The sequence below is a fragment of the Nyctereutes procyonoides genome, unplaced genomic scaffold (genome assembly GCF_905146905.1).
Source record: "Nyctereutes procyonoides isolate TBG_1078 unplaced genomic scaffold, NYPRO_anot_genome, whole genome shotgun sequence".
NCBI classification, from domain to species: domain Eukaryota; kingdom Metazoa; phylum Chordata; class Mammalia; order Carnivora; family Canidae; genus Nyctereutes; species Nyctereutes procyonoides.
In genome coordinates this window covers 16,759,180-16,768,491 of record NW_026575159.1, presented here as the reverse complement: position 1 = coordinate 16,768,491, position 9,312 = coordinate 16,759,180, and the positions used below count along the sequence as shown (strand labels likewise).

General features: G+C 50.5%; 1 long non-coding RNA gene across 1 annotated transcript; it reads right to left on the bottom strand.

The window, feature by feature from the left end:
- Window positions 1-14: 14 nt before the first annotated feature.
- Window positions 15-3,138, bottom strand: LOC129502574 (uncharacterized). The gene is made up of 2 exons (XR_008662985.1): window positions 2,423-3,138; window positions 15-824 (listed from the first exon to the last, which is right to left on the bottom strand). It is a non-coding gene; the product is annotated as an uncharacterized LOC129502574 (long non-coding RNA).
- Window positions 3,139-9,312: the final 6,174 nt, after the last annotated feature.

Genomic DNA, 9,312 nt, shown 5'->3' with positions numbered 1-9,312 from the left:
TTTCTACTGTGTCATTTTTTTTAAACGTTTTCTTTTTTTTTTTAATTTTTATTTATTTATGATAGTCACACACACACACAGAGAGAGAGGCAGAGACATAGGCAGAGGGAGAAGCAGGCTCCATGCACCGGGAGCCCGACGTGGGATTTGATCCTGGGTCTCCAGGATCACGCCCTGGGCCAAAGGCAGGCGCTAAACCGCTTCGCCACCCAGGGATCCCTCTACTGTGTCATTTCTTGATTTTTTTGTTTCCATTGTAGATTTTTACCATTCACTTATCTTAAACCTACTATCCCTTTAGAAGGTACCTGTTGGGAAAGTGAATAAAAGAGGCTTTTAGATACTAATAGTTTTTTTTTTTAAAACAGGTACTGTGTTATAATCAACAATAAAAGTATCCACATTGTTTAGGTAAATTCATCAGGAAAGAACGAGAATGTTGAAACATAAAAGTAAACCATTTCTAAGAAGGGTGTATCAAAGTCTTTGAAGGCTCTGAGATTTTGTATATGGGTCTGAACAAAGAGTGCGCATGGAGTAGGCTGTAGTATAGAAACTCAGGTCTCTCTCTCGTGGGCAGTACTCAGCATGCTGGCCTTGTGCTCCAGGGGAGGACACCTTCTCTTTTGTAAGGCTGTTTGCTGTGCAGGCATCATTGAAATTACAGTCTGGAATGAAGGGCAGTCTTGCTCACCAGAGGCACAAAAACACAAGGCCCACAGGGCACTGTCATCCAGGGTGATGGTCTGTCCTTCCAGCCACTTGATTAGAGTCACAGCCTCTAAAATCTTCCATACAAAAGGCCATCATCTTACTCGCATCATCTAGAATGGAAGAGCGCCCTTATGAGGAGTGGAATTTAATAGTAAACCAAAAACTTCATCAAGTGTCCCACACAGCTTTTTATTCTTCTCAGCAGAGGGAAAAGAATTCCAGCCCTGGGCAAAGAAGTGGAATCCTCGAGATTTCCCTTCCACTTCACCGGCTGCTTCACCCCTTCCCAGGCCCCTTCACAAAACAGAAATGTCTGATTCTCTTTCTATTTTGACTGGTCTTTTAGTATGTATGATAGCTTGACTAGCGATTTTAAGTTGTCATTTATCTCTAATGTGAAACAAAAGATTGGTATGATTAATAGACATTTTAATTTTTAGGAACCATTATATGGAAGCCTCTCAACAGCTCCCCATTGTCCTCCATCCATCCACTCACGGAGTCAATGAACAATCACTGTGGAGCTCCTGTTCAGTGACAAGCATTGTGTGGTTGCCGTGGAGACACTGGCTCTGGGAGTTTATGGTCTAGTTGCGGATGGCCCCCAAGGATAGAGCCCAAACAGAAACCTGGTTTGCCAAGCCTTTGGCTCCCAGGCTCCCTCCTTCCCAGCTCCCCAGCTTTAAATGTGCCATAGCTTTTGCCTTCAGGCCTTCGCACTGGCAGTTTGGCCTGGCACCTCTCCCCATCCCCTATCATAGGGCTGCTTCTCTAAGCCTTTCCAGTCTCTACTTCTTACAGCTTCCCAGAAGTCTTGACCTCCAGGTGGCAGTAGGTTTCCCTCTTTCATGCTCCTTCACTATTTCACTCCCATACTTTCATGCTCCTTCACTATTTCACTACTCCGTGGTGATCACCTGCTTGTTTATCACGGTAGACTTTAAACTTTGTAAAACTAGGGACTAAGACTGTCTTTTTCATAGAGGTATCCTCAGGACAGAATACTCGACATTTCATTAAATATTTGTTGAATTTCTGAATTAACTGCATTAATTCAGTTAATTACAAAACATCTTATTTTGTTGGCACAAAAACTTAATTCCCCAAAGACCCAACACAGTGCTGAGGCAGTGGAAACACCCTGCCTGTTTCTCTTTCTGGAGCTGAACACCTTCCCCCTGTTAGTCTAGGCCTCCTAGAAATACCCTTTCCCCTCCAGTCTGGCTTGGCTCCCCATCTCCATTCTAGTGCCCTTCTTGCTGCATCCATGCTTTCAGCTCTCAGCCCTCTGGCAGTCCTCCCAGATCCAGTGTCTGTGCTGTCCTGAACTCCCTGAGTGGTCTCCATGTGAATCTTCCCGCACCCCTGCCCCACCTCACTTTCCTGGCAGCAATATGATGATGATGTGTGTGAGAAGCCAGCCTCCTTCACCATGATGCTTGGCTGTAATGCAAGGTGGGGAAGGGCACTCAGAAATACTGGGCACCTCAGAGTTTCCTCACACACGTCATCTTGATCATTTCCAGCACAGATGGTGAAGGGCAGGGTTAACTGAGCAATGATTATGCTCAAGAAAAATCTCAGGCCTGCCTACTTAGAGACCCCACCCTCTTGTCAATGAGTGAATCACAGGGAAGGTGAGCAAATGTGAACCAGGGGGATGACTGCACTCCAGGTGGGTGGGGTGGGACCCAAGGGCAATCCTCACCTCTTGTGACTCCCAAAAGGTCTGTCTGCAACATTTTCTCCCAAGGTGGAGTTTGTAGCTGGCATTTGAGCTGATGAAAGTCCTTTCTCCTGTATGCTCTCACACATCCACAATCTTCATACTGTAGCCAGAGGGTCTTAGAAAGATCGTTTTCAGTGCAGTAGTGGACTTCCCAATTCATTCCCACCCAAGCCCTTTGCCCATGCAGTTACCTCTACTGGGAACATTCTTTCCCGTAGTCTCCCAACCCTGCCATTAGTTTCCCCTTCCTACAGATCTCAGCTCAGGGGTCATTCTCATACAAAATGTTCCTGATCCCAGACTAGCTTAGGTCCCCCTTTAAATTTCATAGTCTCTGTGCTTTTTCCCCCAAAGCACCAAATGGGATTATAATTGAAAAAATAGAGGACTGGCCTTTGTCTATTTGGGACTCACTCTTGTCATTTTCTCCCTCCTTAGCAGAGTGACTTTACTACCTAAAGCTTCAGTGTTGGGTCTGCTCAGCCCTTGAGTTAACAACCACCCGACCGACCCCCTATCTCTGGGAACTACCCTCTCACCCTCACAGGTGGGTACCTGGCTGCCATATTTGTACTCAGTGACTCTATTTGGAGAGAGGATGGAGGGTTTACCTGGGAATATCTCAACCAATCAATCTCACCCAAGAGATTTAGAAATCAAAGACTCTTCTCCTGTCTGAAACTAACAGGGTCAAAACCTGGGAGTGGCTGTGTTCTGCCAAAGTGGACTGAGGAACGGACAGAGAAAGTCTACAGAGGAGGAAAAGTAATGCCCAGATGCCTGGCTACTTCCTGATTGCAAGCCCTTCCTGTTCTCTACCCCCAGCTACATTCCTGGCTGAAATCTCCATGAGACACCTGGAGTGTGGTGAGCAGAATAAGAGCCACCTAAGGATGTCCATGTCTTAATTCCCACAACCTGTGAATACTTTAGGTTACACGGCAAAGGGGAATTAAGGTTGCTAATCAGCAGACCTAAAAATAGGGAGACTATCCTGGATTATCCAGGTAGGCCCAGTGTAATCACTGGGATCTTTCCAAATGGAAGATGGAATGTATTAGGGCTCTCCAGAGAAATAGAACCAGCAGGAGATATCTGTATATCTGTAGCTATAGATACAGATATATGTATGTACTTATCCATGTATATGTATAAATGCGTGTGTGTATATAGAGAGAAATTTTTTATGGGAGTTGGTTCATATGATTATGGAGGCTGAGAAGTTGAAAGGCCTGAAAGTCAATGGGGTTAACGGTCTATGTCCTGATCTGCATACCAAAGCCAGAGAACCAGAAGTGCCAGTGTCCAAAGGCAGAAGATTGATGTCTCAGCTCAAGCAAAGAGCAAATTTGCCCTTCCTCTGCCTTTTTGTTCCATTCAGGCTTTCAGCAGGATGAATGATGCCCACCTGCACGGGGAAGGTGATCTTCTTTACTCAGTTCGCAGATTCAAATGCTCATCTCTACCAGAAACTCTCAAAACACACCCAAAATAATGTCCTACCAGCTATCTGGGCATCCCTTCGCCTAGTCAAGTTGACACATAAAATTAACCATCACATGGAGACAGAAGGAGTGAGTCAGGGTCAGAGAGATGCTATGCTACTGGCTTTGAAGATAGAGAAAGGGTCCACGAGCCAAGGAATGCAGGTGGCCTATGGAAATTGCAAAAGACAAGGAAATGGACTCTCTCCTAGGGTGTCCTGCTGGCCCAGTGAAATCCATGTTGGAGTTCTGAACTAGAGAACTGTAAGGTAATGAATGTGTGTAATGTGTGTTGTTTCAAGCTATGATGTTTGTGGTCATAAGATGACTGCTTGAGCTAGTTTCAGCTCCTGTTACTTGCAACCAAAGAATCCTAATACAGACCACTTGGGCCCCTTCAATCTCGGTTTTAGAATAAGAATTTGATTCTCAGAAGGCAATTTCTTTTATACATGACTTTCCTTTTTAAAACTTTGATAGAACATTATTGTAGAAGGTATCAAATAAAAAATGCAGCACCTGCTTTCAAGAGCTTCCATTCTCTAGCTGAAGTAACGGGACATCCACATAAATAGTAGATAATGGGCAGGAGGGAGGTCTGGCTATTGCAGGGTACAGAGGAAGGTGGGGCTTCCAAAGAAGTTTCATGAAGGTGGAAACATCCGAGCTGGACCTTGGGAAGGGGAGGGTTTGCAGCAGGGTCTGTGGGGAACAAGAGACAGGCATGTTGAGTTTCTCAGTAAGAAGATGTAAGGAGCCACGACCTGGAGGATGTGAAGGCTGGTTGTCCAGGTTAGCGGGCATGAGGGGACATGGGAGATGAGGCAGGGCAGGTGAGCTAGCGTCACATTATGAAAGGACATTGATGCCATGTAAAAAGTTTGACTTCACTCAGGGAACAAATACCAAACTAGAGAAAGTTTTTGAGCAGGGTTAGGGTTGTGCTTTGGTCTGATAAATCTGATTTTACTTTCCAAATGTTAAAAGTCTTTTAGCTTCATGCAACATGTGTTTGGGGGCTGGTCTAGGAAAGCTCCAGATATTGGTACCAATGTGGAAGGTGGAGGTGGCCTCAAGATCCCCCGGATGTTCCAAGGGCCTTAGGGAATTCACATTGTTGTGAAGAATTTGTTACTCTTCAGGGCTTCCCATTACACTTAGAAGGCCAACTCCAACCAGCCTTTGCCTGCTGTCTGGCGCGCTCTTCCCACCTTTTTCGTGGTTGACTGCTTCTCACATTCTAGTGTCCACCCCTGTCTCCCCTCATACAGGCCTTCCCTGCCCCCCGTCACTCTCAGACCCAACAAACCACAGATAGCAAGATGCAGGCAGGCAGCAAGGCCCTTGACGCTGCTGTCTAAGCTCATGGAAAACAGGGAGCACATCCGCTTCCATCCACATTGGCCACCCAGCTCCTGGCACCCCAGAGGGCCAAGTTTGTGATTAAATACATGAATCCAGGCCCTTTTGGTGTGGAAACCGAGGCTGGCCTCCCAGGACTTGGGATAGAATAATTCAGCAAGGAAACGTGAGCTGGACGTTTCTTCACGCCGCCCTGCGGGGAGGGTTCCCAGCACAGCAGTGGCGGGCTCACCCCTCTGTGGGCTGCACTGCAGGGCCTGTGAGGAACTCACACATGTTCTCGAAGAACAGCCCCCAGAGCAAGCCCCTGACTCTGCTGCCAGAGTTTGAATGGAGAAGGGCCGTCTCCGGAGGCCTAGCTGAGCTGACTCAGCTGTCTGTTGTCCCACGGCAGGGCAGGAGGGGAGTGCCGTGGGGACAGGTGGGGGGCAAGGGCAGGGCTGCAAGGGGCAGCCCGGTGTCCAGGCCAGGCTGCTCTGGCCACGTGGGCCTACGTGGGAGGCCTGCCTGTCATGGCTGGCCTGTATTCCCCTCCCCCTATCCCGCCCCAAAGTTGTATGTTGAAGGCCTAACCCAGTACCTCATTTGTATTTGGAGACAAGGCCCTTAAAGTATTTGGAGATAAGGCCCTTAAACGCCTGGCACCAAAATCACTGTTAGCCAGGATTGTCTGGGGCAACAGAACCGCAACATGCCTATTTGTACTTGTATCTGTACCTGTGGCTCCGTCTGTCCAGAGAGATCTAGTACATGCATTGGCTGATGTGATTCCGGAGGCCGGCAAGTCCCAAGGTCCTCAGGGTGAGCAGACAGGCTGGGGACCCGGGGGAGTCCAGCGTGTGGTTCCAGTCCAAAGGCCAACAGGCTCAAGGCCCAGGGACAGCCAGGGTTTCAGTGTGAGTCTGATGACAGGAAAGACCTATGTCCCAGTTCAAAGGCAGTCAGGTAGAAGGAGTGTCTTCCTTGGGGAGGGTCAGCCTCGAGGGTGGCTCCTGCAGACGCCCCCTCAAGCACGCCCTCCCGAGGGGAGAGGGACACCGCACCTCAGGAAGCAACATGTCTGCCTCAGGCGAAACACAGCAAACAACAAGAAAGGAGGTTGTGTTTATGCTCGTGCATGTGTGTCTGTGATATTTATACTCTCTGGTAACAGTTTTTCTGACACACATACGCTCTTCAGGAGGAAGCTGAGAAAGTGAGTGGCAGTTTCTCTGTGTCCAACAACTTCTTGGACCAAGTCCAGCAAACGAAGCGTTTGAAGATGTGGCTCTGGCACCTTCCGTGACAGGCCAGCATGGCAAGCAAGGCTGGAGACAGGGAGCCCACGTCGAGGTGAGAGCAGGAGCTGGGAGAGGAGAAGTCATCCTGCGCTGTGTCAGTGTCCCCAGCAGGAGCCAAGCCCCTTCAGCAGTCAGGTGGCACTCACTGTGGGCTGGGACCACCCAGGCGCTGAGGTTAGGGCCCCCAGGGCCAGCAAAGGTAACCTTGGCCTCTGGGCTCTTACAGGGCAGACAGGGCGATAAAAGGTCAGAATCTGGTGAGGAGCACGTGAGCACAACAGATAATTTCTAGGAGAGGCTTGTGGGACTAACATTTCCAGTCAGTCCTGGCTGATAATCCTTCTGGGTAACATGAGCCCTCATCCCCGGTATGGGGCATGCATCTGGCCGTCAGTGACGCCCCCCTCCACCCTCCACCATGCCTGTCATACTATTTCATTCTGTCATGTTCTTCACGATGGTGGTTCACGTGGGTGTCACGCCTCGGCCACTTTTGGAGTTCTCCAGGACAGACGTGAGTCTGGGTCCCTGCCTGGAGCTGAAATGGTGTCAGCACACACATGGCAGGTGTCCCCTGGCTACCGTCGAATTTCACACGGTGGCAGAGACGCCATGTGTTTAGGACAGCCCCCAGCGAGCAGGGCAGCCAAGGCAGGTACAGGTGTGGTTTTAGCCCAGAGCAGAATTAGAGACAGGGCAAACTGGGTTTGGGAGGATTGGAAACTTGGATTAGCATTTGCTTTGATCCTCAGTCACCCCCTTGCCATGTGTGTAAAACCCTCCTGGTGTCTGGTGGAAATAGCGTCTTGGGGTGAGAGCCCAGGGCTTGGGGGGCCCTTGGGAATCCAGTTCCACAAAGGAACGGCCCAGCCTCACGTAGGCAGGTCCCAGCGGGCTAGGGTGGATCATGATGCAGTGATAAATAATCCCAAATCTCAGGGCTTGCACAACAAAGGTTGATTTCTGGCTCCTGCTACTTATCCACTGCGGGGGTCGGTGGGTGGGAGTGGGAGGTCCTGCTCAGCACCATCCCTTGGGAATCTGGGCTGACGGAGGGGCTCCATCGGAGGCGAGCTCCTGCACGGCCACCTGCACCCAATCTCTTAAAGCTCGGGCTGGAAGTGATCCCCACCACTTTGCCCATATTCCACCAACCACAGCAAACCAGAGCTAACTTCCCCGGCAGGCAGGAGTCACACATGACAAAATGTCCAGAGGAGGAAAAACCATATGTGTGAACTGCTAAGAAGACCTCGGGATGGGGGGTGACTGGCTGGTGCAGAGTGAGTGGGGGCAAGGGGGCTCGTTCCTCTCCGTTCAGACTGAGCCAGCTGCAGGCCGAGGCAAAGCCGGCCTTTGGGGCTCTTGGTCCCTGGCAGGCTTTACCTTCCCGAAGCTTTCTCAGCAGACTGGAATCCAGCTTAGAACTTTCAGCGGCCCCCAACCGTTCCAGCTCCAGCCTCGTTAGGGCAGTCAGCAGGAAAACAGCACATCAGGACTGGGGTTTAAAGAACCTTCAGGAACCAAAAGGGTTTTTTGTTGTTGTTGGACTTTTAGGAACTAAGGAGGGGAAAAGTGAAATGAGGACAGGAATACTATTTAAAAGAAGCAAAGATGCCTTTGCCTTTGCCAGGAGTACTGGGCAAACACAGGGATGGGCTGAAAGGAGGTACCCCCTGGGGAGCGTGACTTGGGCTGCCAGATGCTGCTGGGCTTCAGAAGCCATCAGGACAAAGGGCTCTGTCCTCCCAGTCCTCCATGGCGAAGGCAAAGCTTCTGAGCCAGGCTCGAGCAACAGGAAGACATTGGCTCGGTGATTTGGTGGCAGAGGGAGGGAAACGGGGATGCCTGTGGGGCTTTCTGTGCCTGCCTCTGTGGGGTTGGAACAGTCTGAGTTGTCGTCCCCCCACCACCACCTTTCACACGCATGTCCATCAGGTCTCGTTAACTGTCACTTCTCTGGGAAGTGTCCCCTGACCTCCCCAGACCGGGCTGCCCGGCCCTCGCCTTGCTTGCTGTGAGTCTGACAGTGAGTGCATGATGGGGCCTTCGAGGGCCCAGCGTCCTTGCTTCAGAAGCCCCTGGGTGTGACCTTGCGGTTCAGCTGAACGCCCCCCCCCCCACCCGGGTTGCTCCCGGCTGCCCTGGGCACTGTGGCAGGGATCTCTCCAGACCCTGACAGCGCCAACCCCTGGGCCTGGCCAGACTCTGGGACCTCTTGACCTGCCCGAGGCTCCCTGAAGCCAGAACCTGAGCTCATGAACAGCCTTGCCCAACTCTACCCCCCAGACACCTCGGCTTGCCCCATCCCTGGAGGCTACCATTTCAACCGACCCGCCACTGCTTAGAGGGGCACATCCTGCGGCCTTACCCCTAATTCACCAGCCCAGGGGTAGTGGTATGCCTTCACCACCCTTCCCAGAAACATCCACAAGGTTCCCATACCTTCTGAATCTCTGTGGACTGGGCTATCCCTGGGCACTGAGAAACAGAACTACCTTAGTCACACCCACAGCCTACCTCTGTGTGCCTCAGTTTACCCATATGTAAAACCTGGACCACATCTGCCCCTTCTTACAATACAGAGATTCAGGAAACATTATTAAAGCGCCAGCTGTTCTTCGGAAGAAAAGGGCTCTATTTTCATGCTTTTGTCCTCTACCTCCTCACCCATCCCCACCTCCCTGGAACTTTCTGGAATGTGCTCCATAGGCCAAACTAAAGAGGGAAACCCCAGGACTGG